The following is a 27088-nucleotide window of genomic DNA, read 5'->3' as shown; positions in this document are numbered from 1 at the left end:
CTAGGTTCTCCCATGGCGATCAGCAAGAATTCATGAGTTGAGCTGTTTGTGATGGGGTATGGTGGCCTGTGTTTCTGTTGGGAGCTCCAGTATACTGTCCTTGAGGAGCAGAATATGCTATAGGAGCTCCCACGGGACTAAGGTATGGTAACAGAGCTGGCATAGGAGCTGCTGGGGCTCTGTGTTGTGATAACAGAGGCTTTGCAGGAGGAGACACACAGCGCATAATGAACAACCCACCGCCCACTGCAGCACAGGATGCACACACAAACACACACATGGGCACACCCACGTATGAACGCGGAAACACACTCATTCACAGAAAGTGCCTGTTTGTCTATAATCCCATCTTTATACAATGATGTTGTGTAATTTTCACACAACGTCATTATCAACCATACATGCACACATGACAGTGTTATGAGCCAGCCCAGCCCTCTGCAGCACATGCTTGGTTGCTTAGCCGAGGCCACGCTGACTGCATGTCTTACCACCGCATCAGTATGCTACGAGCATGGTCCTGTGTCTACAGCACTCTCCCTCCCTTCATCCACCTCTCCTTTATGTCTCCCTCTCAGCTCTCTGTCTTAACCTCCATCACTCTCTCCAGGCTTACTTGGCTCTGGTACTCCCTCCTTTCCCGATCTCTCCCTCTTCTAGAGTAAAAAAGAGTGCCAGTTATTACTGCAGAGCTGTTGCTGTGTATTCATCTCTTTACTATTTCCTGCCTCCTTATCTTTGAATAGTGTGTGTTTTGCTGTGCTCCCTTATATTCCACTTCTCTCTCCACTTCATGTCTCTCTGGTCTCCCTCCTTTACCAAGTGCTGGCTGTGCTTTTGGCTTTTCGGGTCCAAGTGGGGAACAGCATGCTAGGCTAATTATACGGCTACCGATCCAGCCATATTGGCTAATGTTGTTTTTCTGCTTCTTCTCTCTGTTGTATTGTAACCAGGGAACGGGCCCATTAATTGCCCTGCTGATGACTGTCATCATCCACACCCCTCTATGTCCGACACAGAGGGGTAGAGTGTGTGTGTGTGTGTGTGTGTGTGTGTGTGTGTGAGAGCCTCAGCGGGTGTCTGATGGGAGGGTGCTCAAGTGTGGAGGACTCATCATGGGTTATTAGGAGCATGCAGGGGGGCCATCAAGCGTGAGAGAGAGAGATAGACGTGGCAGAGAGATGAAGAGAGAGAGAGATGGTTAAGAGAGAATCATTCCTAAAGCAAAGTAGTCCTAAAGTGTGGCTTTGAAAGAGACTCATTGAGTTTCTCCTCTCCTCTTGCTCCTCAATAAGCTTTTTTGGCATTATGGATAAGCGTTTGTTGCCAAGACACTGAACTTCATAAAGTTGGGGGATTTCCACAAGACTAAAATAACCTGATTTCTTGTCCCTAGTGTGGGTCAAGCTCTTAATGCATGATCCTACACTTCCCATAATGTTACTCTCTGTAGTATCTTTTGTCAAGCCCTCCTTACAGGCTTTCTGTTATGAATTCGTAGTCTCCAAGCTGAGATAACCCTGCTCACTTCGCTATAACATCATCAGGACCATTTTCTTAAGCATTAGAAAGCTCCTAGCAGATACCACCAGAGGCTAGTAAATCTACTGTGATAACATGACACACACACACACACACACACACACACACACACACACACACACACACACACACACACACACACATGTTGGAGTGCTCCTTTTAAATAAATGTATTTACTGTCATAGAAACGTTAGTGGGATGGATGAGTGGTATAATGTGGCATTTAGTGACAGGTTTCAAATGGGCCGATCATTACACTCTCACACATGCACATACTGTACATACAGTACACACACTGGTCTCTCTCATTGGCCCCTGATAATTTCCTGCAAAGCATCTTCGCAGCAAATGAAGGCAGATAAGGATAAAGGATAAGAATCTAGACAGCCTTGTACACCATGATTAATTAATTTCATATTCTGCTTGCCTAGAATAAAAGTGCGGTTAATATTTAATTTTTCTACGCTTTTTCACATGATTGCAACATGATTATGAGAGGGACTCATAGCGGGTGTGTGTTTGGGAGGTCAGCGAGAGGGTGAGAGAGAGAGAGAGAGACAGAGAGAGAGAGACAGAGAGAGGGTTTTGTAAATTGTGTTGTTAATACTGTTTGTGCTTACCAGTAATGCTAATGTGACGCTTAAGTAATTGAAAACAAAATGAGATTGAAAGAGACAATTAAAGAGAGAGATACAGGAGATGACTGGAGAAGGGAAGGACTAGGAGGAGAGAGACAGCCACAGCATTACATTATAAGTATTTCAGTGTGGGGGGGGGGGGATTTGGGGGTGAAGTGTGTGCTGACACAGTTTTTTGTTGTGCATCTAAGCAGCACGCGAATAAACACAGAGTGCACCTCTAGCTTTATTTTCATGCTGCATAAAACAAGAATTTAATTTTCTTCATTTATGAAACACAACAGTGAGTAACTACATAGTGTTTGCAGTATATACATTACACTCTCCCCTCTGGAAATAGGCGGCATGAAGCGCATATGGTATATAGTAACAGGGAGAAAGAAATGAGAGAGAGAGGAGACAGTTTTCATATCACATAATAATACAACCCTTGAAATGTTGTTATTGTTCCTAATTGGAGCCTTTAATTCAATTCAATTTTATTTATAGTATCAAATCATAACAAGAGTTATCTCAGGACACTTTACAGATAGAGTAAGTCTAGACCACACTCTATAATTTACAAAGACCAGTGTTTCCCACACATAGACTATTGTGTGGCGGTCCGCCTCACTATCAACACCGGCCGCCGCACATTGCGTTTCGTTATTAATTTTTTTTCTTTTTTTAAACGCTATCTAAAATACGTTCTTCTGCATTTCCTTTCCATGCACTCGTCCGTCTCTCTGTCACTTGTCTCGCTCACACACACACACACACACACACACACACACACACACACACGCACACAGCTCCTCCCACCGTGTGATGTTGGGGTGTTTTAAGCCCCCAAACGTCACCTTCCAGGCACCGCGGCAATGGTTATGTTTAAGGTTACGGTGAGGGTTAGGGCCTGTAAGGCGACGTTGGAGGCTTAAAACACCATCGATCCCACCGTGCACACAGCGTCTGTCTCCATCAAGGAGAGAAGACGGCTGGCGAAATTCACAAGTTCACGAAAGGTTGGTATCTATCTCGTGAACACCTTTACACAATCACACATTCACAATCTCCGACCCGACTCTTAGCAAACAAGCGATTGCGCCCGCTTTAGAAAGTTAACTAGTCACAAGTTTGCGGTAAAATGCAGTTGGGTTGTCGAGGTCAAACACTATATGTAGCAGCTGTGAATCAAATAAACGTATTATAAATAATGTTAGGTCATTTTTTACTCTTACACTGAATGTTTGCTGCTTCAATCCAGATGAGTATTGAAAAGTATTTCCCGTGACTGAGAAAGGTACGTGTTGAGGATGAGGACCAGCCTGAACCGGAGGTCTCAGCCTGAAACTGAGCTCAACAGTCCGACCAGTGGAATTAGTTATATATATTAGTTATATAGTTATATTAGTTAGTAATTTGTTTACAATATTTTCAGGCTTCAACCAGTGAAAGAGAGGAGAGAGAAAGAGATAGATTTGTTAGGCATTTAAGTAGGAGAGTCATAATAAAGATAATGGAACAGTGACTACAAATAGTAGTTGGAGTAGTTAATGGCATAGCAGGGCACTGCAGGGCATTACAGGGTGTAGCAGGGCGTAGCAGGAGGCAGCAGTACACTGCAGAGCGTAGTAGGGTGTAACAGGGCATAGTGAGGTCATGGTGTTTTAATGGTGTGTATTTCAGTTATTTAGATTGACAAAGCAATGGAGTCTCTGGAAAAGCTTCCTTGATATTGCAGTACACTAGAAAAACATTAAAACACACACTGTACCGCTTTCCTTTGAATGCTTATGTGCTAATTCTACTTCTGTGAAAATGGACGTAAACGTCTCAGCAGATTTACGTCGAGAAGGCTCTAATGGTTTCAGAGGCTGGCAGTTGAGCTGACTCACAAATCTCCACAACGTGTTGCGCGTGGCCCAGTGGGTCAAAAACAAGCTGATTGGTTGAGCCAACTTCCTTTTGGAAGACAAGTATTGATTTTTTAAAGTAAAAGTCAACGCGTCCAGGTTCAGTTCCAGTATTTAATTCAAACAAGGATAAAACAGCCATCACAACTTCTACAACTGACACCAAATCTATGTTTGCTTAAGTGGCGACAGAGAAGCGTGTTCCTGCATTTACACAGACACACACCACACACACACACACACACACACACACACACACACACACACACACAGTGTCATGTTGTTGCAGTAGTAGTATTGTATAGGTACTATGAAGTAAGAGCCATAGGGCTGATGGAGAAGTTAATTAGAGGCCAGGCCAATCATCTCCACCTTCTGACCCATTTCCACCCCTCCCATCATCCCCTCTACATCTCCCCTTATCTGTCATTCACAGTCCCCTCCCCCCACTGCTAATGAGCTTATTCTGAGCCATACATTATGTCTGCAGCTGTACTTTTCTCTCCGTGCAGTGCAGCTCAGCTTTTTTTTTTCTCCACAAGAAACAGAGAGATGGCTGTTCGTTCCCACCATGTTTCCAATTAGATGCCCCTCTATTCATCCTTCTGTCATTTCTTCCTCTTCTCTCTATCCTCTTGTTTCTCTTGTCTGCCGGTGTTGGAAGCAGGTTGTAAAACAGGCTGCCTTATCCAAATGGAGACGAGCCCCGCGGTCACTGTAGTTTTGTCACATTAGCCTCTTTAGTGTGTGTGTGTGTGTGTCTGTGTGTCTCTCTGAGTGTGACATTAGCCTCGCAGTCACAGGTAATGATCTCATCCCCCCGCTGGTGACTAGAGGCACACAAAGAGAATTTCACACACACACACACACACACACACACACACACACACAGACAGTGAGAGGAAAAGATGTGGAGCAGAGATTGGTATTGTAATGGTACTCTAATGGGCTACCTGACAAGTGCTTTTTCTTAATGATATGCCCTCTCTCACACTCTCTCTCGCTCCCCCCATTTCTCCCCAACTCTCTCCTCCAGGTGCACTTTCCGTCTTTGAGGAGCAGTGATATGGACACCAGGTGTGGTGACGTCCAGGTACATATTCAATTCTCATAACACACAGTTTGTGTGCATCAGACACACCATCTTTTGTACAATGCTTCCCTGTCATCACATCCTAACCTGCTATCTGTTCTGCCAGCTCTACCTTTTGTTCAGCTGTGGTAAACCAAATCTATGGCTGTGTCTGACGTCACTCACTTATTTACTAAATAGTGCACCATATTAACTTGCGCCATTTTATTTGAGTGTCCAAGTGGGAATTCTATGCACTATGTAGTGCCCTTAAAAATCCACACAATGAATAAAGTAGTGTCCATGATATGCTAACAGTCCATCAGTGCAATGCGTCACATTTTATATTGATGTAAAAAAGGGCATTGAAGGGAGTAATGAAAGGGTAAACAAGGGAGTGATTTTGGACACAGCTTAGATCAGTATATAGAGCAAATGGCGACAGAACAAATAGAATAGAAACCCGTGTTAGATACACAGGAGTCATCTCCACACATCACATCAATCACACAAAAGTCTGAGTGCATGCACAGTGAAAGAATGGCAGAACAAACCAGGTGATAGATACTTTATTTGTCATTCTCACAACACAGGAGGAAGAGGAGAATGAAATAAGAATCAAGGTCTCGGTGCCGACCAACTACTATACTGATTAATAAATAAATAAAAACATTTCTTCATAAGCCCTATCCTACTAAAAACAATTACTAAAATAAAATAATGAACAAAGACCGTTTCAGAATAGCAGCAAGTAAGTAAAGTACAGTGCTATTTCTTGAGATGACTCAAAGGCATGGCAGTGTGGAGGAGTTCATCAGTCTGACCGCATCCAAGTAGAAGCTGTTCTTCAGCCTGGTGGTCCTTGCCTGGATGCTACGCAGCCTTCTGCCTGAGGGGAGGGGGGAAAACAGTGTGCTGGGTGGGTAGAGTCTCTCATGATGCAGGTCGATCTGCCCCTGCATCGGCTTGTGTAAACGTCTGAGAGGGCTGGTAGGTCGCATCCGATGGTCCGTTGTCCAGACCTTACCACCCTCCGCAGCATCTCCTTCTCGGCCACTGTGCAGCTGCCATATCACACAGTGATGCAGGAGGACAGGGTGCCCTCCACCACGCACCTGGAGAAGCCTTGCCTTCTTCAGCTTCCTCAGGAAATAAAGGCGTTGATGTGCTTTTTTTAAGGTGGTCAAGGTGTCGTGGCACCAGGTGAGGGTGTTGGAGATGTGGGCTCCGAGGTATCTGATGTATTTTGTATTTGTATTAGGATCCCCATTAGCTGACGCCTAGACGACCAGCTAGTCTTCCTGGGGTCCATAGTCCTAGTTGCATGCTTGTCTTTATGGTGGGAAGACACCGGAGCACCCGGAGGAAACCCACGCAAGCACGGGGAGAACATGCAAACTCCACACAGAAAAGCCTGGGACGACCTGGTTCCTTGGTCTTGGTGGTGTTCAGGATGAGGTTGTTGTCCTTGCACCACAGCTCCAGTCTGTCCACCTCCTGCCTGTATGCTAACTCCTTCCCTTTGGTGATGAGCCCAACCACTGCAGTGTCGTCGGCGAACTTCACTGTGAGGTTGCTGTCATGGTGCACTCTGCAGTCGTGTGTAGAGCAGTGTGTACAGCAGCAGGCTGAGGACACAGCCCTGGAGGGAGCCAGTGTTGAGGATGATGTACGATGATGTGGTGTTGTTAACCCTTACAGACTGGGGTCTGTTGGTCAGAAAGTCCAAAATCCAATTGCAGAGTGATGCAGCTAGACCTAGCGCTGCCAGTTTGTTCACCAGTGTCTGTGGGATGATTGTGTTAAATGCAGAGCTAAAGTCCAAGAAGAGCAGCCTCACGTAGGAGTCCTTGTTAACCAGCCTCTCAAAACACTTCATTGCTATTGGTTTGAGAGCGATCGGGCGGTAGTCATTTAGACAGGACACTGTAGTGGCCTTTGGCACAGGGATGATGGTGGATGTCTTGAAGCACGTTGGTGTGGTGGCCTGGGAGAGTGAGATGTTGAAAAAGTCCGTCATGACATCTGACAGCTGGTACGCGCAGTCCTTCAGGACCCGGCCCGGGACCCCAATGGGGCCTGCAAGCTTTGCGGAGCTTTATTTTCTGCAGCGTCATCCTCACCTCAGCTGCTGTCAGACTGAGAAGGGGGGGGAGTCCTCTGGTGGAGGTGTGACCCTGGAGGTGGTGGTGGTGTTTGATGCCTCAAAGCTTGATGCCCTTCCACATGCTCCGAGGGTCATTTGAGGAAAAGTGTCCCTTGATTTTCGAGCATAGTTTGATTTTGCCCTCGTCTGGCTGCCCTCAGTGTGTCTGCATCTCCCCCCCCCTCCCAATGCAGCATCCCGCTCTCTCAGGAGGCGGCACACTTCTGCATTCAGCCATGGTTTCTGGTTGTGAGGGACCGTGACGGTTTTGATGGTTTTGATGGTTTTGATGGTTTTGATGGTTTTGATGGTTTTGATGGTTTGATGTAGCCCAGCCAGGAGTGATGTAGTATATTCCTCTAGGTTCACTGTATCCTCCTCTGTTGCCGCTTCTCTGAACATCTGCCATTTCGTGGTGTCAAAACGGTCCTGCAGCATTGGGATGGCTTCATTGGGCCACACGGTGATGGTTTTCTGTATAGATTTTCTGTTGTTTAGTATGGGACGGTATGCAGGGACCGGCATGATGGAGATGTGGTCTGAAGCACCGAGGCGGGGGTGGGGGGGAGGCTCTATGTGTTCCGCGTCCGTTTGTGTACACTTTGTCGAGTGTATTTTCCCCTTGAGTGGCGATGGTGATGTGCTGGTGGAACACGGGGAGTGTGTCTTGCAGGTGAACATGGTTAAAGTCCCCTGTGACAACATGTTTTGCAGCGAGCTGATCGTGCCATGCAGTTCCTTCAGGGCCGCGATGGCATTTGCTTGTGGGGGGGACATAAACGGCAACTATGAACACGGCTGTAAATTTGCGCGGCCGGTAGTCCGGCCGGCATTTGATAATCAAGTATTTGACTGCTTCAGAGCAGTGTCTGTCAGCCACGGAACAGTTTGGGCACCAACCTTGCTGAGGCAATACACAGCAACAATAGATAGGCGCTTCAAACTCCGCGACGAGTACGTCGTTTTAAACCTGTTGAAAATGTATGAACCAGTTGACAGTAGACAGTAAACAGTAGAATCGGCACCGTGAAGATACCGTTTTCAAAAACGCTTATCAGCACGTGCTTCTAAAATGATTTCTGCATTGTAAAATTGAACCATATCTTAAACACTTTGATTTGGTTTTGTGTTGTGAGGCCACCACGGTCCTACAGCCTACAGCTACATCTGATGCGCTTTCAACTCGACAAACCAATCCCATTAGATTCAACATTTTATTTAGCTTAAAATCCTTTAGCCCATCCACCTGCTATCAGATCTGATAACAATTTTGTTTGTTGTTGCTCTGAGCAGCCTCTCCACCCCACTGACACCCCACTGACACCCCACAGACACACTATGATGCTCTTATATTCCTGGCTCTCTATTTTTCTATTTATACCCACTGAGATGAGCAATGAGCCCCAGGCAGCCCTAACTCACCAACCAGAGCACACACAGACACACACCGACACAGAAACACACTTTCTCTCTGTCAACCACACACACACATACACACACACGTACGTAAGTGGAGGTGAGAGGGTTTCATCAACAGTGTGTCTGACCATATGAACTAATGTAATGCAGTTAGCCGTATTGTCAAGCCTCAGGAAGCACACAGAGGACGGGAGTTCCCACTGTGTCCAACAGCATCTCTTATCCCTGTGATATTGCTCATTCTAGATTTGTAAACATTAAAATGTGATAAACAAGAGTCAAGAGTATCTTGGCAGAGTCACCAAAAGACACATCCCGAAGCACCACTGTGACAGTAATCGGGGTGATTTTATGAAGCTTTGGGCTTTTCAGTTGGTAGCTGTTGTGAAAGCAATGAAATTAGGTATTTTTTTTAATGTAAAAGTTTAAATATATATATATATATATATATATATATATATATATATAAACATAAAGTCACTTGACTTTTTTCATGAATCATTGCCAAAAAAAGCAGCACGAGAGAGTGTGCGCTTAGGTCAATACCAATGTTTTTTTAAGCTTTAATTAACTCCAGCAATCAAAAAACCATTAGCATTGACCCATTTGGCCTGCTTGTTTTTCTGTGACCTCAACTGAAAGGGGAGTTTATCACATTAAATACATGCGAGCACTCGTACACCTGCACATACCCAGACATGCAGGTTGGCGCACGCAGAGGGAGAGAAAGCGAGCCGGAGTACTACTGTGAAACAACATCCATGAGAAACGGCCCCATCTTGCATTATTTACAATATTGAGAATACACAGAAACTGTGTCAGCTTGACGTGTTCCACCTTCTCTGCCCTCTTTTCCCCTTTCTCCTTTCATTACACCCCCCCCCCTCCTCACACCCAACACAGACACACACACACACACACACACACACTTTTGCTCCCCTTAACCCTCTTGTTGAGTGATTCACAGAGTTTACCAGAGGTTGATCAGGGTCAGTATCATAACTCTTCAGCCCAGTGGAGCAGAGAGTAGTCAGGAGGAATAGAGTGTACAGCAGATCCTCTTGTCAGTCCTTCAATTCACACTGATGTATCATTTTTGTATTTGCTTTGTATACACTTGATGCATTCCTCTATAGGTAAGTGTGCATGTACTGGCTATCTGCAGTAAGGATTTGTCTCCGGGAGCATGAGGGTTGGTCTTTAACCCGCAGTTTGGACGGATGCTTTAAAAGCATGTAGACATTAGAAGAAATGCTAATGTTTGAGAAGCACTCGAATTTGGTGTTACATTATGTCGCACCATGTCTTTTTCACATCTCTGAGATGATAGGGTGCAGTAATGGAAACTGTTTGGCCAGAGGGCCCTACAAATAACAAAATATATCATTGGACATGTTGATTTTTGATCATTTTATGACTTAGTCACTCAGGGCCAGATTAACAATTCCATGTGCCCTGGGCAACAAGACTCAAGGGCCCCCCAGGGGTCTCCCAAGGGTCTCTCCAGTTTACTGCCTTCTGCTTCATTTCCCTCCTTCTCTTCCTCCTGTGCACTACTCAGAATTTGAATACAAATGATCGGTCTCAGCAAGCACTGTGTAGTGTGTTGTAATGTAACGCCACCAAAACAGCGACACTCTGTAAACGTTATGAATTCAAACATGCCAGTTTGTAATATTTTGTATTATGCTGTTCTTGTTTTTACTAATATCAAAACTAATCAAAGGGCTGAGAGCTCTATAAATCACGAGGGAGCGATTTGACTTTTGGCTAACGTAATAGACGCATTGTTGTTGATGCTGATTTGCCTTTACCATACATTACATTCATTAAATTAAAATTAAATTAAATTTTAAATTAAATTTTAAATTAAATGTGTGTTTAAACTTCCCCTGGGCAAACTGACTTCACTTTCATAGGTTCCAAGCTGTGACAGACCGTGGTAAAGTTGGTTTTATATTGGACGTTGGATATTTCACACATTCAAAAAATCTATTATTCAGCTTGACCTTCCAATATAAAACCAACTTTACCACTGTCTGTGACTGCTCATTCTCTTCTCGCTATGCAGGAAGCTACAGACACTGTTTTTGACGTAATTTAACATAATATTTTGATGGAACGGGTTGCAAAAATCGGCATATAATTAGGAAAGTGAGGACTGCGTTTATAATGTGATCTAACATAATAGTTGACGGAGCCCAGGGCCCCTTAGAAGTCTTGTGCCCCTGGGCAAGTGACCAGTTGCCTTAATGGTTAATCCGGCTCTGTACTTACTTAGACGGACACATCTCCTTTGTGTGACATTACATGTTGGATTCTTAAGTTTTTACTACTACCTTCAGTTTTTAATGAAGATTATTCCACCTCACTACTAGCTTGTCTTCCTCCTGTAACTGCACCAGTTACTGCACAAGTACGAATTAATAAATAAATAGAGAAATTAAGCAAAGCTACACAATTCTCACAGGAAAATTGGCGTTTCATTGACAATTTCTTTCTTGGAAAAACAAATCAACAGTTGCTAATGCGGCTGCTAATGTTATCACCGCTGCCTCCTGTCACCTCCAGTAAGACCCTGTTCATTTCTCTCTGCTAATAACCTCCTTTAATTACTGCTCAGACACAAATTATGTTCCTATTATGAAACATGTACACATTCACAAAACCCTTTTTAGAATAATTTTGGATTAGTGTATTATTTATATAATTGTTTTGTCTTTTTTTTTGTAAACTAACAAACAATTGTCTTTCTTTGTCAAACCCATTTGTGCCACACCAGAACTTGCTGTTTTTACAACATGCAAGATCCACTGAATTGGGATCAATACATCACATTACCATTGATTCTTGGGGGAATTACTGGAATTGTTGGGTCTTTGTAAATTATAGAGTGTGGTCTAGACCTAGTCTATCTGTAAAGTGTCTCGAGATAGCTCTTGTTATGATTTGATACTATAAATAAAATTGAATTGAATTGAAACAGTCTTTTATAAAGTACTATAGAGTACTATAGAGCCCCCCCTACAGGTTTCTCTATAGAGCTCCCCCTACAGGTTTCTCTATAGAGCCCCCCCTACAGGTTTCTTTATAGAGCTCCACCTACAGGTTTCTCTATAGAGCCACCCCCCCTACAGGTTTCTCTATAGAGCTCCCCCTACAGGTTTCTCTATAGAGCCCCCCCCTACAGGTTTCTCTATAGAGCTCCACCTACAGGTTTCTCTATAGAGCCCCCCCTACAGGTTTCTCTATAGAGCTCCCCCTACAGGTTTCTCTATAGAGCTCCCCCTACAGGTTTCTCTACAGGTTTCTCTATAGAGCTCCCTCTACAGGTTTCTCTATAGAGCTCCCCCTACAGGTTTCTCTATAGAGCTCCCCCTACAGGTTTCTCTATAAAGCCCCCCTACAGGTTTCTCTATAGAGCCCCCCTACAGGTTTCTCCATAGAGCCCCCTACAGGTTTCTCCATAGAGCTCCCCTACAGGTTTCTCTATAGAGCTCCCCCTACAGGTTTCTCTATAGAGCTCCAGGTTTCTCTATAGAGCTCACCCCTACAGGTTTCTCTATAGAGCACCCCTACAGGTTTCTCTATAGAGCTCCCCCCTACAGGTTTCTCTATAGAGCTCCACCTACAGGTTTCTCTATAGAGCTCCCCCTACAGGTTTCTCTATAGAGCTCCCCCTACAGATTTCTCTAGAGCTCCCCTACAGGTTTCTCTATAGAGCTCCACCTACAGGTTTCTCTATAGAGCTCCCCTACAGGTTTCTCTATAGAGCTCCCCCTACAGGTTTCTATATAGAGCCCCCCCTACAGGTTTCTCCATAGAGCCCCCCTACAGGTTTCTCTATAGAGCTCCACCTACAGGTTTCTCTATAGAGCCCCCCTACAGGTTTCTCTATAGAGCTCCCCCCTACAGGTTTCTCTATAGAGCTCCACCTACAGGTTTCTCTATAGAGCTCCCCCTACAGGTTTCTCTATAGAGCTCCAGGTTTCTCTATAGAGCTCACCCCTACAGGTTTCTCTATAGAGCACCCCTACAGGTTTCTCTATAGAGCTCCCCCCTACAGGTTTCTCTATAGAGCTCCACCTACAGGTTTCTCTATAGAGCTCCCCCTACAGGTTTCTCTATAGAGCTCCCCTACAAGTTTCTCTATAGAGCTCCACCTACAGGTTTCTCTATAGAGCTCCCCAACAGGTTTCTCTATAGAGCCCCCCCTACAGGTTTCTATATAGAGCCCCCCCCCACAGGTTTCTCCATAGAGCCCCCCTACAGGTTTCTCTATAGAGCCACCCTACAGGTTTCTCTATAGAGCTCCACCTACAGGTTTCTCTATAGAGCCCCCCTACAGGTTTCTCTATAGAGCTCCCCCCTACAGGTTTCTCTATAGAGCTCCACCTACAGGTTTCTATATAGAGCCCCCCCTACAGGTTTCTCCATAGAGCCCCCCTACAGGTTTCTCTATAGAGCCACCCTACAGGTTTCTCTATAGAGCTCCCCCTACGGGTTTCTCTATAGAGCTCCCCCTACGGGTTTCTCTATAGAGCTCCCCCCTACGGGTTTCTCTATAGAGCTCCACCTACAGGTTTCTCTATAGAGCTCCCCTACAGGTTTCTCTATAGAGCTCCCCTACAGGTTTCTCTATAGAGCCCCCCTACAGGTTTCTCTATAGAGCTCCCCCTACAGGTTTCTCTAGAGCTCCCCTACAGGTTTCTCTATAGAGCTCCCCCACAGGTTTCTCTATAGAGCTCCACCTACAGGTTTCTCTATAGAGCTCCCCCTACAGGTTTCTCTATAGAGCTCCCCCCTACAGGTTTCTCTATAGAGCCCCCCTACAGGTTTCTCTGTAGAGCTCCCCCCTACAGGTTTCTCTGTAGAGCTCCAACTACAGGTTTCTCTGTAGAGCTCCCCCTACAGGTTTCTCTATAGAGCCCCCCTACAGGTTTCTCTATAGAGCTCCTCCTACAGGTTTCTCTATAGATCTCCCCCTACAGGTTTCTCTATAGAGCTCCCCTACAGGTTTCTCTATAGAGCTCCCACTACAGGTTTCTCTATAGAGCCCCCCTACAGGTTTCTCTATAGAGCTCCCACTACAGGTTTCTCTATAGAGCTCCACCTACAGGTTTCTCTATAGAGCTCCCCCTACAGGTTTCTCTATAGAGCCACCCTACAGGTTTCTCTATAGAGCTCCCCCCTACAGGTTTCTCTATAGAGCTCCCACTACAGGTTTCTCTATAGAGCCACCCTACAGGTTTCTCTATAGAGCCCCCCTACAGGTTTCTCTATAGAGCTCCCCCCTACAGGTTTCTCTATAGAGCTCCCCCCTACAGGTTTCTCTATAGAGCTCCCCCTACAGGTTTCTCTATAGAGCTCCCCCTACAGGTTTCTCTATAGAGCTCCCCCTACAGCTTCAGAATAGATATTTGGCAGCTCCTATGTTTACTGAGTCCTCAATCGGTCAGTCTGCCGTTTCTTCTCTCTCTGTTCCTCCGACAATGCTTTCCTAGCTTTCTGCTTCTTTTTTGCCGGCTCAGCCATGACGATAAACTCGATCGCTACCTTGTTCTTATAGCTAGCCGGTTCCTGGATGTGTTGTGCAGTGCCTTAAAGCAGTTTGTTACATGGCGAGACCTGATATCACGCCATACTTCCTGACGCTGAGGCCAGCGGCGCACCGGCCCAAAGTTACAAGGGTGTTTTTTCCGCTCACAGGCGCTAGGGGGAAGCGAGACGGCCACCATTCAACTTGAACAAAGTCATATAACCATTCCAATGACTCCAAAGCTGTTCAGTTTAGGTAAATTAAGCTAAAAAAACTGCATAGTTCCCCTTTAAACGTATTAGAAACGTAAAAAGTAAAAAAAAAAAAAAAAAACTTGAACTTTATTGTGGCTTCCTGATAGTAAAGCATATTATTCAGGGTTTCCACTCTTTCTTAAACATCTAATTCAAAGTGTGACATCAACAAAGGGAAAAAACGAATTTTCATTTTTTTTTGTGAGGAAGAATCTTTTACTCCAATGTACAAAAAAAACATCTTGCAAATACCGCCACCTATGGGTGTAACCTTATCTTCCCCACTGTCGCCGGGGTGGTCAGCGTCTGTTACCTTGGCGGCAGAGCTTGCAGCAGGTGTTTCCATGACTCTATCCATTATTATGCTTCCTCCTCGTCTTCTTTAGTTTTGGAGCTTGGCAACAAAGAGGTACGTCACCAACTGGCATGGCGCGTGTATTAACTTGCAATCTAGGAACAATGATTCGCCAAACAGCTTTTTTTGCAGTCTAACAAATGTTTTGTGATGTTATTATGGAGTAACGAAGACGCTGAGGGGAAATGTAGTGGAGTAAAAGTATACATTTTATTTAGGAAATGTATACTACTTAAAGGACAAATCCGGTTCAAAAAGAACCTACGGGTTAATAACACATATGTCAATATGCCGAGTTCGACCATTCTCTGGGATTTTTTTTTTTTTTTAAGATTATTTTTTGGGGCTTTTCTGTCTTCATTTGATAGGACAGCTAGGTGAGAAAGGGGAGAGAGAGGGGGAAGACGAATGCAGGAAATCGCCACAGGTTGGACTCGAACCCTGGACCTCTGCGTCGAGGACAAAACCTCCATGTATGTGTGCACCTGCTCTACCCACTGAGCCAACCCGGCCACCTCTGGGATTTGTTTTCATGCTAATCGAATGTGACCAGTTGTATCGGAAACCGCTAATTACCTCATAACGCTACAAAAACAAATCCCAGAGAGCGGTGGAACTCGGACACATGGGTTATTAACCCCTAGGTTCATTTTGGGCCGGATTTGTCCTTTAAGTATAGTAACAAAGTATTTGTACTACGTTACGTTATTGTACATTACAACACTGCTATTGAACTATCACAGATAATTTTTTGAGGGCATTTTTAGGCCTTTATTTCCACAGGACAGATGAAGACATGAAAGGGGAGAGAGAGGGGGGAATGACATGCAGCAAAGGGCCGCGGGTTGAACCCACAGCCACTGCGTCGTCGAGGAGTAAAAATGTGTGCCTGCTCTGCCAACTGAGCTAACCCAACCACACAAAAGTCTTCTATAAAAGACTTACTGGAATAAACAGTGTGGTGGTGACGTGTGTAGAACTGGGTATCGTTAGAAACATTTTGATACCAGTACCGTTACCAATACCGGGACTTTGATGCCGGTTCCTAAATGGAACTCGTTTCCTTATGATTTGATTGATACCAATTTTATAAAACAAAAATGAATTACAACATTTCACATACAAATCTTTTTATGTATTTTTCAGCTTCTGCTACGTGAGCCCCTCATCTGTGCCTAATGTAGAGGTTTTTTTTCTGCGTGTCTCTACGACGTGTAAGGTTAGACAGCCAATCAGCAGCATCATTAGATCTTGGTAAAAGCATGCTGCATGCTTATTGGCTCACTGACGCTGATGAGACTTACTCTTAAGGGATTGAAAGAGGCAATTGGGTCGGTGCCTAAACGGTATTGAATTTGGTACCCAGCTCTAGACATGTGTGATACAGTTGGTGTAGGGAGTCGAGGCTGATGAGTACAATGAGTTCAGACTGGCAGCCGGGCTCACAGCGACGCTCACACAGAGGTGGGATTAGATAACCTTTACTTCCCCTCTGTTCTAAGGGGAAACTGTGGTGTGTGGGTGTGTGCATGTTCCCATGTCTGCGTATGCATGAAAAGTGTTAATGAAACATGATGAAATATGATGGATCCTCCCAGAGGCAAAAGCCCTCAAAGTTAGACATCCTTATGAAAACAAACGTGTGTGACATCTCAACAGAGCACCCCTTTATATCTAACCCCCAACACACACACACACACACACACACACACACACACTCTTCTTATGCTCAGGAGTGCCTCCCTTTCTGTTTCTGTCTCGTTTTCACTTTATTTAAATTTCAGAATACAAAAGAATGGCCTGTCATATTCAGAACTCCACTGCATATGTCTGCGAATACAGTACAGACTTCTCAGATTCAATATATTTTCTCTCTCATAAACCATCTCTCCTCATCTCCACTCGCTCTCTTCACATCCGCCAGGAGCTTGATATCCTGATACATCAGTTATTGAAGAGTGGCATGCTTTGATATCTACGCATATGCTGGGATATTTCATCTTTGGAGGGGGGTCTGTTGTTATAGCTCTGTTCCATCTGCCTCTACCCTCTCTCTCTCTCTCTCTCTCTCTCTCTCTCTCTTTTTCTCTCCCTCTTTCATTCACTCTTTGCAACACATCCATAGTCAATACGCTGGTGTTCGTATAGCTAAATAAGCAGTATGGGAGATAGTGGGCGAGACACGTCACTCTGTACGTTTGTGTGCATTTGGGTCAAAGCTAATCTCATTCCAGTCTAGATGTGTCTTAACAAATTCACCTCCAGACGTATTGACGCCTCTTCAGAGGAGACTGTGTCATGTACAGGCGTCTGCTAACATTTGATTAAAATGTAATGTCACCCAGTATGCCATGTTTGAATATAGTACGGAGCGATGAAATCTAGAGCACACGGTTATAGTTTAAGCTTTTGATACTGTGTAGCAACCATCATTTCGCCAGTGAAGAAAATTGTATGCACCCAGCTAACGGCGATGGACATGCCGGCTTATTCATTCAGCCAATACCATACACAGAATGTATTCATATACATCATACAGTGGAAAACATAATTGAAAATAAGATAAATTAATATTTTTATTTAGTCCATATGGTTGTCTTTAATGTATAAAGTTATTAGCTCTTAACGCAAGGGTTGCTATTTCACTAAGAACCTAGAATACTAAATGTGATGGAACACCATTATGTTGCATTATGTAGGCCTATGCAAAACATGGATGGGCCTCCACCCTGATATGTTGTGGTATTGAAATATTTAATGCTACTGGATTTACATATTTAACACGACTGAAACACACGGACCAAAGTCTACTTACTAATTACTTATTCCTGTTTTGTGTTATTTGTTTTTGTCTGCCTCCATATGTGTAAGAGCGTCCTTGGGTCTGCTGAAAGGAGCTCTAAAAATGCAAACTAATATTATACACTATGGCTTTGGCTAATATGGCCAGAACCTGTCAATTTTAAATGGTTTTACTGCCACTGCCTGTTCTTACTCTGACGAAGACCTGCTGTTTGTTGCTACACCTTTTGAAAAGTTTGAACTATGACCATGTGCTCCAGATCTCTTCCTGTCTCACTGTCTGCTCTGTTGAGCCACCGGTTTGAGCTCTGAGTTGGCATCATTTCTATCCAGAGATTCCTTTATCCTTATGATGAACTGACTGTCAGAGACCATCCCGCCGTACTGCACTGCCACCACTGTAGCTCAGCAGTGCCAAGCTGTGCTCAGGCAATTAGAGAGCTGCCTTTGTTGCCTTTTAACGAGTTTGACCCGTTTTGCTGATAATACGCATTTGCGCTGTCTGTGCCTCTATTTGCATTCTCTCTCACTCTCTCTCTCTGCATATGTGTGTTTTGGAGGAATCTTAATCCTGTAAAACAATGTTTGGTGTGAACAGTAAGCGGGAGCTGACCTTTACATTCTCAGATATATCCATCTGGACATTCCCATAGATTACCCTAAAGAGTCTGTCTATAGAAAGGGTGTGTGTGTTTATGCAATTACAATTTTGATTGAGTCGTGTGTGCGGGTGTGGGAGTGTGTGTGTGTATGTGGGGGGGGGGGGGGGGGGACAGAGGACTGAGAGGAAAGAGAGGAAGCTAGCTGCCGGCTTGCACAGATGAGCATCCAGGGGTTATCTGTTCAGCCAAGCTCAGACAGAGGGAGACTGTGAGAGAGGACGAAGGGGAGTGAGGTAGGCAGATACTGAGGGATGGAGATATGGCAAAAAGGGCAGAGATACTAAAGTGTGGGTTAGATAGACAGGAGTGCTCTTCAACGATAGAGAAGGTAAACTACAGCTATACCTAGGTAGGAAAACAGAGCAGGGAAGGGAAAGATGACGAGAGGACAGAGCAGTGAGGAAGGCAGAGTGATGAGGTAGTGTGGTTGAGAAAGAAAGGAGGGGAGAGAAGTGTATGGACCAATGTGAGATTTCTGAGATGGAGAAATTAGGATTTAAATCAGGTTTCAGTAGGAGTAGATTTACATATAATAGGGATGATATGGATACGTCCTTACCAACATTCAGGAAAGCTTAAAGTGCTCATTATGGTCATTTTCAGGTTCATAATTGTATTTAGAGGTTGTGCCAGAATAGGTTTATGTGGTTTAATTTTCAGAAAACACCATATATTTGTTGTACTGCACATTGCTGCAGCTCCTCTTTTCACCCTGTGTGTTGAGCTCTCTGTTTTAGCTACAGAGTGAGACATCTCACTTCTTTTCCATCTTTGTTGGGAGTCACACATGCGCAGTAGCTAGGTAAGGACTACTAGCCAGTCAGAAACAGAGTATGAGGGCGTGCCACGCTATCAGCTAGGTGAGCATTATAACATGTGTTACAAAGTGACAACTAGTAAAGGCTGGACTACAACAGAGCTGTTTGGAGCAGTTTGTGAACAGTGTTTTCTGTTGGAGATGGTAAGTCCCTTTGGGGGGGACTTTGGGCTTTTTCACTTTGTAAACCTATAACGTGCACAAAAAAGATATATAACACAATTAAGGAAATGGGAAAAGCCAAAAAGCATAATATGAGCACTTTAAATGTCCCTACCAACATTTACATTTATTAATTTTAACATAAACATTCATTTGTAGTCTTGCACCTTCCTCCACAGCGCTGTGGAGGAGGGTCTGGCTAGTCCACACAGCAATCTGGGATGGGAGAAAAACGTGCTCTGGTTTATTGGCATTTCTTTAAACCAATCACAATCGTTTCGGGCGGTGCTAAGCGTTGGACGGAGCCACGGTGCCTCTGCAAACTAGCCTCGGGAAGGAACTTGTTTTGGTGGAACGTGTACTTCAAAAGTTGTTTTAGTCGTGCAACAGAAAACTCAGATTGGACAGATAGTCTAGCTAGCTGTCTGGATTTACCCTGCAGAGATCTGAGGAGCAGTTAATCATAGTCCTCATTAATCCACCGGGCTTTAGAACGCCAACACAAAGAAAGTGGAAGGTAACGGACATCCAAAAACGGACATCCGAAAAGAGTGACATCCAGCAGAATTTCCAGCAGAATGATAGCAATCCCGGAAGTGGAACGTCACGGATATAGACTATATTATATATGCAGCTGTTTAACCAGCAAATCTAGCCAACAATGATGGAGACAAACTAATAGATTCATAGTAGGGCTGTTGGAACGAATTCCAAAAGTCGAATATAATTCGAATAGTTAAAAAATCAATACTATTTGAATGTGGTTTTGTTTTTGTTTTTTTTTAATAAATATGATGGCTAACGTTAACTAATCTCACTCTTCTCACCTTGGCTTAGCCGCATGTGAAAACGAAATGCTTTTTTCATGTCATGTCTGATGAACAATACGTTAGCGGGAGTGAGAAACACAAGGCATTGTGAGGTCTTAACATCACGGAGCACGTAACGTTAGTATAGGGGGAGTGACAGGCTGCGGCTGGAAATCAGAAGGACAGGAAATAGTTTTAACATGACTTTAAAATCGACATCCACCGAGCCCAAATGCTTATGTTATCATTAGTTAGCTCGTTCTTGTTTCCTAACTGCGTCGCGAGTTATAGGAGCTTAGGGACTTCATGGAGACAGCTAGCTAAAGGTAATGTTAGCTGCCCTGTGGCTTTATATATTACCTTCTAATAGCTGTATTCTCAGTAACTTGACAATCTGCATGGTATTATAGAGGAAGATTGACCGCTCTAATTCATAGTAACCAGGTGTTAAGACCGAAACAGCACTATGTTAAAAAGAAAAAATGACCAGGGGTTGTGTTGGCGGGGGCGTGTTGCTTGAGGTACAGGTGACATGCAGACTGATCTCATGAAGTGGCGTATGTATGACATGCCAATTCGTATGCCATTTTGGCGAGTTATCAAGTCTCATAATCGCTTTGTAGCGTGTTTATCAATGCCGTTTGGCCTCCATTGACTCACATTACCTTGCGATTGCGTGTGAATTTACACCGTAGCGAGTAGGATGAAAGGCCGAAAATCCGCGTAGGGAGGATGGGTAAAACACAGGACTTTTCACCCAGGAGACCGGGGATTGTGTCCCGTGTGTCACGTTTCCTAAACCCAACCGTCACTTTCTTCTTTTACTAAACCCAACCCGTCCGCTGTACACGTGGATAGCTCCAAATGCAACGTCCCGTTCTGGCGTAGCTATACACGCGGATAGCTCCAAATTCTGGCGTAGAATAGCTATACACACGGATAGCTCCAAATGCAACGTCCCGTTCTTCGGCGTAAACATACACGCCGATTGCTCAAAATGCGTACAGATAGCACGCCACATGTTTACGCAAAGTCTTGATATCACGTTGTGACACGATGAAACATAAGCCACAAAAACCAGTTTGAGTATTAGTTTGATGTTTATCAGACACACTGCTCAGCTGTGTGCAGTTCTATGAGGATTTAACCACTCTGGAAAGTTATCATAGTGGCAATCATTTCACAAGGATTACACAGATAATAGAATTACCCACCCATGTTACAAAGTAATGTCCCAGGAATGTGCCTTTCAACGCATTAGGTTGGCCAGTGCCGTGCGTTAAGATGAGCCCGATTTGCTGGACAACACTTCAGATTTACCTGGCTCCTACCGCCCCACGGTGGTTTTTACCAACTTTGAAACCAAACCTACACCCCACGCTTGAATGTGGAAGAAGAGGCTTAGTTGGACTGCGGGGGTCTTCCAGTCTTTGCAGAGATCAGAGGAATTGTGTCCACGCTGAGGCTCCTAAACCCCTGACAGCAACACACCACATCTGAGGAGGAGGAGGATCTGAGGCGCGGAAGTGGAGGAGAAAGGGAGAGGAGGAGGTGCAGGGGCAGAAAAGTGAAAGGAGGTGTGGATTAAAGGAGGCAAGCTGCACACGTTTAAGGCTTAAGGAAGAACAGAGGAAAGGCATGAAATGGCAAAATGCTATACTTAAGTGAAGTCAGTATTGTTGCTTCATCCTCTTATATCCAGGTTTTCTTTTGTCAGTCTTACTTAAATAAATAACCGTAAAAATATATTGTGTCTTTAGGCCTAAATTGTCTTTTTTTTTTTTTTAAACATTGTTTTTAGAGTAAGAAAGTGTGCTCCCACTCTCAGATAAGCGAGTTTGCCAAGTCCTTGACTCACACACAGACAATTCAGGGCTGCATGACTTAAGTGCGGGTGGTTAACCAATCAATAGTCTGTGCTGAGTGAAGTGAAGGCTGCAGCATGACCACTGCTTGTGTTCATGACTCAATGAGCGCTTCTCTCTCAGCATTGTGTAGAAAAAAAGTGAGCTTGTGATGACTGTAAACTCTTGACAGTACAGTCATCATTTAACAGCAGCATCCGCACTTTCAGACCCAACGTTTCTTCCACAACTTTTAAATTCAAACCCAAATTCCCCCATCAGCCTCTCCTCATTTCTTTCTCCTTTCATGTTTTCCTGGCCATTATAATTTTGTTAATATATATATACTGTACATTTTCTAAATCCTCCACCGCCAGTGCTTTTTTCTTCCCCCCTCACCCTCCTCCACTCCCACTCCTTGAAAGCTGTAAATCAGGACAGTTCCGCAGCGGAGGGGTTAAGCTGAACCCGGCCTTGTGATTGGCTGCCGGCCGGCGGTCTGAACCAGCCTACAGAAAGAGGTAACCAGGCAACCTCAGAGAGGGAGAGAGAGAGCGAGAGGAAAGAAGAGGGGGCTAGAGGAGCGAGGAGGGAGAAGAAGAATTAAAAAAAAAAACGCGCTGAAAGAAGCCTGGCACAGTTTTGTGGGGATTGTGGAAAAAGATGTAACGAGGCTTTCAAGCGCTCTCCCCGGGATGGAAAACTGGATTAATCTCCCTGCTGAAACACACTGTGGATGTCTGAATAAAACCGGAGGAGATACGCGGGGAATGAATGGATTCTAAAGCCTTTTCACAAAATGGGAACTAACTGTGCTCATTTTCGCTGTAGTGCAAAGGTAAGTGCGCCAACGCAAGCAGCCTGAACGGATGCAGCACAAAGTGGCCCATCTCGGCCCGGTCCCGCGCGCACAGGGGCTATCCAAAGTGTGTAGGCTACTTTTAGATCGGTGTGTGATAGTTAGTGGTTTTGGAGCTAAAGAAGAGCCTGTGGAGTCAGTGCGCTCTGCTCCTATCACTGCAATGAATTATCTATTTCTGCTGCTGCTGGTCCATCAGGATTTTAGTTTGTGCGCGCGCGCGCGCGTGTGTGTGTGTGTTTTGGGCGGTTGTGTGTGTGTGGGGGGTGTGTGTGTGGGGGGGGGTCGGAGTGACCCCCCTCACTGTAACATAGTGGTCAGGGGCAGTGCGTGTGTGTCTGTGGTGTTAGGCGGGAGGAAAGACAGTGATTTGCTGCATTTGGCATCTGTCTCCCCGGAGTGTGTAGTTGTGTTCGCCCTTCTATCGGAGATCAATATATTCACCGTGATTTCTATAAAGTGATAATAAGGCCGTCGCAAGTTTGTATTCATTTACCCTCAGAAATATCTTTGCGGTTATAACGTGCACTTAATGTGCTTAATTCCCAGTGTTTGGTGTATAGCCTGCTCCTCTGCCCCCAGCGAACATTATCTTAGAGGGTATGTCTGTCTTTAGTACTCGATGGTGACATTATAGTAACCTTATTATAGGCTCCTTCAACTGAAATGAGTCCTAGGCCTATTCAGTAGTGGGTTTTTGTGAACCTACTTTTTTTAAGTGTATGGTCACACACATTTTATTCAGGCTACTTTATTTAATGCTCCTTTGGAGAGGGAGGCTTTCTTCCCCCGCATTGGTTAAATGAATGTTACTGATGTGTGTGTGTGTGTGTGTGTGGGGGGGGGTTGCCCACTTTGGAGGATTGGCTCCTAAGGTGAGTGAAGTGAAATGGAGTGAAACGCGCGGTACAGTGGATTGGTTACACGGATGTCGAAGTGTTGGCGTAGAAATGTAGTGAATGGTGTCTTTAACTGGTTCTCAGTCACTGGGTTGAGGTTGGTGTGGAGAGAGAGAGAGAGAGAGAGAGAGGGGGGAAGGGAAGGAGTTGAATGGGCGACCCGGTCAGTTTGCTCAGGGGGCCCAGACTCCGCTGCAGCTAAAAGCCGCATTAATCATGAAGCTGGTGTGCTCTGCAAACCCCCCCTCTCTCTCTCTCTCTCTCTCTCTCTCTCTCTCAGGTGTATTAGTAGCTGCATGTGAATTGGTCGTTTCCTGTCTCTACATGTTCAAAATAGCACTTTATTGAATGTATAAGGTTTTGTCACAGATGTCAGATCGGCATGCCACTCACAAGCATGCAGCCCTAACACCTGCACGTGTACCTTTACTCAACACCAGCTCTGATGTTGAGGTCCATTACCTTGAGTATTTCTAATTTGTGAAACTATAAATTGTTCTGCATGATGGAAAACACTGCACTTATTACCCCACCATATTTCTCTGATGGTTATTAGTTACTCAGCAGATTTAGAATGTGCATGTCTAACATTGAAATCATAAACTTCTACTATTAAACTACTACATCCAAAAATTTACCCATAAGGCCACTTCCAACTATTTCTAATACAGTACATACAGGGGACCACCCTTTATAAGGAGTACTTTTGATAATTACTGTAAATACATTTTACTGTTGCTTACTTTTAGCAGTAAAAATAGAGATTTGAATGCTGGACATTTTATTTTTAATTAATTAAATAGTAGTGGTACTTGTTAAGGATTTGAATACTTTTTCCACTACTGCCAAACAGACCTCTTACTTCTGCCTGCATGGGCCCAGCAGGCGACTTCAGGGCATCATAGTAACCCACAGAGTATTGTGTAGTTAACTCAAAGAAAACCCTGTTGAGGGCTTCTCTTTCTCCCTCTTTCAATTCCCATCTCCATCTGCTCCGTCTACAGTCTCTGCCTCACCCTCTGTTACTTTCCACAACCCAAGCACGCCTCTTGTAATTTATGTTTTCCAGTGCAGTACAGTAGGTCTCGTTGTCTGTGCTGTTTAACGGTCAACAATGCTGTTTGAATGAACGTTGGACTAAATCTCAAACCGAAAACAGCTCTTTCGTGTTGTGTAGTGTTGACGTCAGGAAATCATTGGAACCTGGAGCTTAGTATTCTGGTTCCTAAAGCTTGGACCAGCTTTTGCAAAAGTAAGCTTGTAACTCTGAATTTGTATTTGAGTTGGAGACATGGTGTACCTCTGATATCTGGAAAGCCTGCTTTTTTACTCTGAAGAGTTTCACGCTGCACACAAACTCATCTGACACCATGTAAACATCCGCATGAAGCTGTACAAAATGAATCACCACCTGCAAAGAATTACTGTGTTCTTTGTGAAGTTTAGCACTTTAAAAGGAAGGGCGGCCATCGAGCACGTTGACGTGAACGTTTTATCAGCCAGGAAGAATGTATCAAATGACTGGCTTGAAGCGCTGTGACAATCAAAAGGTTAAATGTCATGTATTGGTGGAATTCTGCCCATAACCTGTTTACACCGTAGAGTTGTATTGCGGTCTTATCGTTCACATTGCTGCCTACTTTGCTGTTGCACCCCAGCGACACTTGTTGCCATGGATACAATTCAACTTCCACCAAAAATTGAGGGCCTATTCAAGTTACCTCCTTGAGTCCATGCAGGCTGCGTCTCAGTGGCTTTTCTTTCAATCAGCTGTGCTGAAAACAATGAGCAGGCAGCTGCTGTGGAAATAAACTTGTCCATAAAGATAACGAACATTCACCAAGTTCACCAGCTTTATTATTTGTCCTTTCCTGTTTGACCTGGAAGCCCAATGGAAATGTCTTTTTGTCCTCACTTTATATCTAACTTGACGACGACGACAACACACCTCCACAGTCAGATTCCTTTTCCTTTGGTCCATTTCTTTGGTTCACTTTTAGGTCCATTTAGATGTTGATGGCACTTTTTAGGTCAGCTACAATATCTTTGTATTACGGTTGCACGATATTGACAAAATGTGATATTGCGATATCGATTATGAATATTGCGATATTGATATTTTTAAAATAAAATATATAAAATAAATAAAGACAACAGGACACAACTTTTCTTTCGCTTCTCTGATTCGTTCGGTTTTGTTGTCTCTATCTATTTCTTCACTTACACTGTCACTCTCGAAATATGCAGACATGTCATGTGTTACGCTCCATAGGGTTTGTCACGTGGTGGACCCATGCGCTGATGTGCACTAACATGTGCAAGTGGCGCGGTAACGTGAATGGCCAATGAAATGATGATCATTACAGCGTTTCAAGCGGGCTCTAAATCAAATACAACTAAGCCACACAGCGCTCCACAAAATAAACAAAAGATTGCATACTTATCGCGACATAGGGCTGGGCAATATATTGATATCGTGAAATGAGACTAGATATTGTCTTAGATTTTTTTATATCGTAATATTGTGATATAAGTGGTGTCTTCCTGGTTTTAAAAGCTGCATTACAGTAAAGTGATGTACTTTTCTGAATTTACCAGACTGTTCTAGCTGTTCTATTATTTGCTTTTAACCACTTAGACATTATGTCCACATTACTGATGATTATTTATCAAAAATCTAAGTGTGAAGATATTTTGTTAAAGCGCCAATTGTCAACCCTAGAATATCGCCGCAATATTGATATCGAGGTATTTGGCCAAGAATATCGTGATATCTGATTTTCTCCATATTGCCCAGCCCTATCGCGACACTTTCGATATATTGCGATAACGATATTGAGTCGATATATCTTGCCGCCCTACTTTGTATCGGTGAAAACCACCCCATGAGGTGATAAGTCCAATTGTTTGACAGCAGTGTGCACTTTTACACACAGCTTTACAATCCTGTCCTCCCCATCAGCAGGAATGTCTCTCATGTCCAGTACTAAAACATGCAGTCTTTGTCTTCGTAACTTCCAAAATCATACACCAACTGTGCACCTTTCCTCCTCGTCGGGCCTTTTGTATTCTACCTTTTCTCCCCTCCCCTCTGTAAATTAAGATTTAACCAGTGTTATCTTCTTCTCCGTTTGAGCTACAGATGCTACAAAGTGCTCTTTGCTTCTTAAATGTACATCTACAGTGTCAAAGATAGAGTTCTTAAGCATTGACAACAGTAAAAAAAGAACAGAAAGAAGACATGCCAGTGAAAATTATACCTTCTATGCTGAGGCTTTTTAAACAGGTTGTAACATGTTAAATATCTGTATTTTTTTCAGTAGTGGGTTCTACCATTACAGAGAAAAGAAAAAAGGGGGGGGGGGATTGACTGGCTC

General features: G+C 44.1%; 1 protein-coding gene across 6 annotated transcripts in view; it reads left to right on the top strand.

Annotated features, from left to right (window-relative positions):
- Positions 1–27088, top strand: part of dab1a (DAB adaptor protein 1a) — a 308583-nt gene that overhangs the window by 186050 nt on the left and 95445 nt on the right. For 5 of the 6 annotated variants that reach the window (XM_028586554.1, XM_028586552.1, XM_028586550.1 and 2 more), the window contains one exon: positions 5109–5165. The gene's annotated coding sequence lies outside the window, so the exon portion shown is untranslated. Of the gene's footprint in view, positions 1–5108; positions 5166–22513; positions 22792–27088 lie in introns of those variants that run through there. The other variant, XM_028586553.1, reaches the window with a different exon arrangement.

Source organism: Perca flavescens, chromosome 9 (assembly GCF_004354835.1).
Source record: "Perca flavescens isolate YP-PL-M2 chromosome 9, PFLA_1.0, whole genome shotgun sequence".
Classification (NCBI taxonomy): domain Eukaryota; kingdom Metazoa; phylum Chordata; class Actinopteri; order Perciformes; family Percidae; genus Perca; species Perca flavescens.
This window is presented reverse-complemented; position numbering and strand designations above follow the sequence as displayed.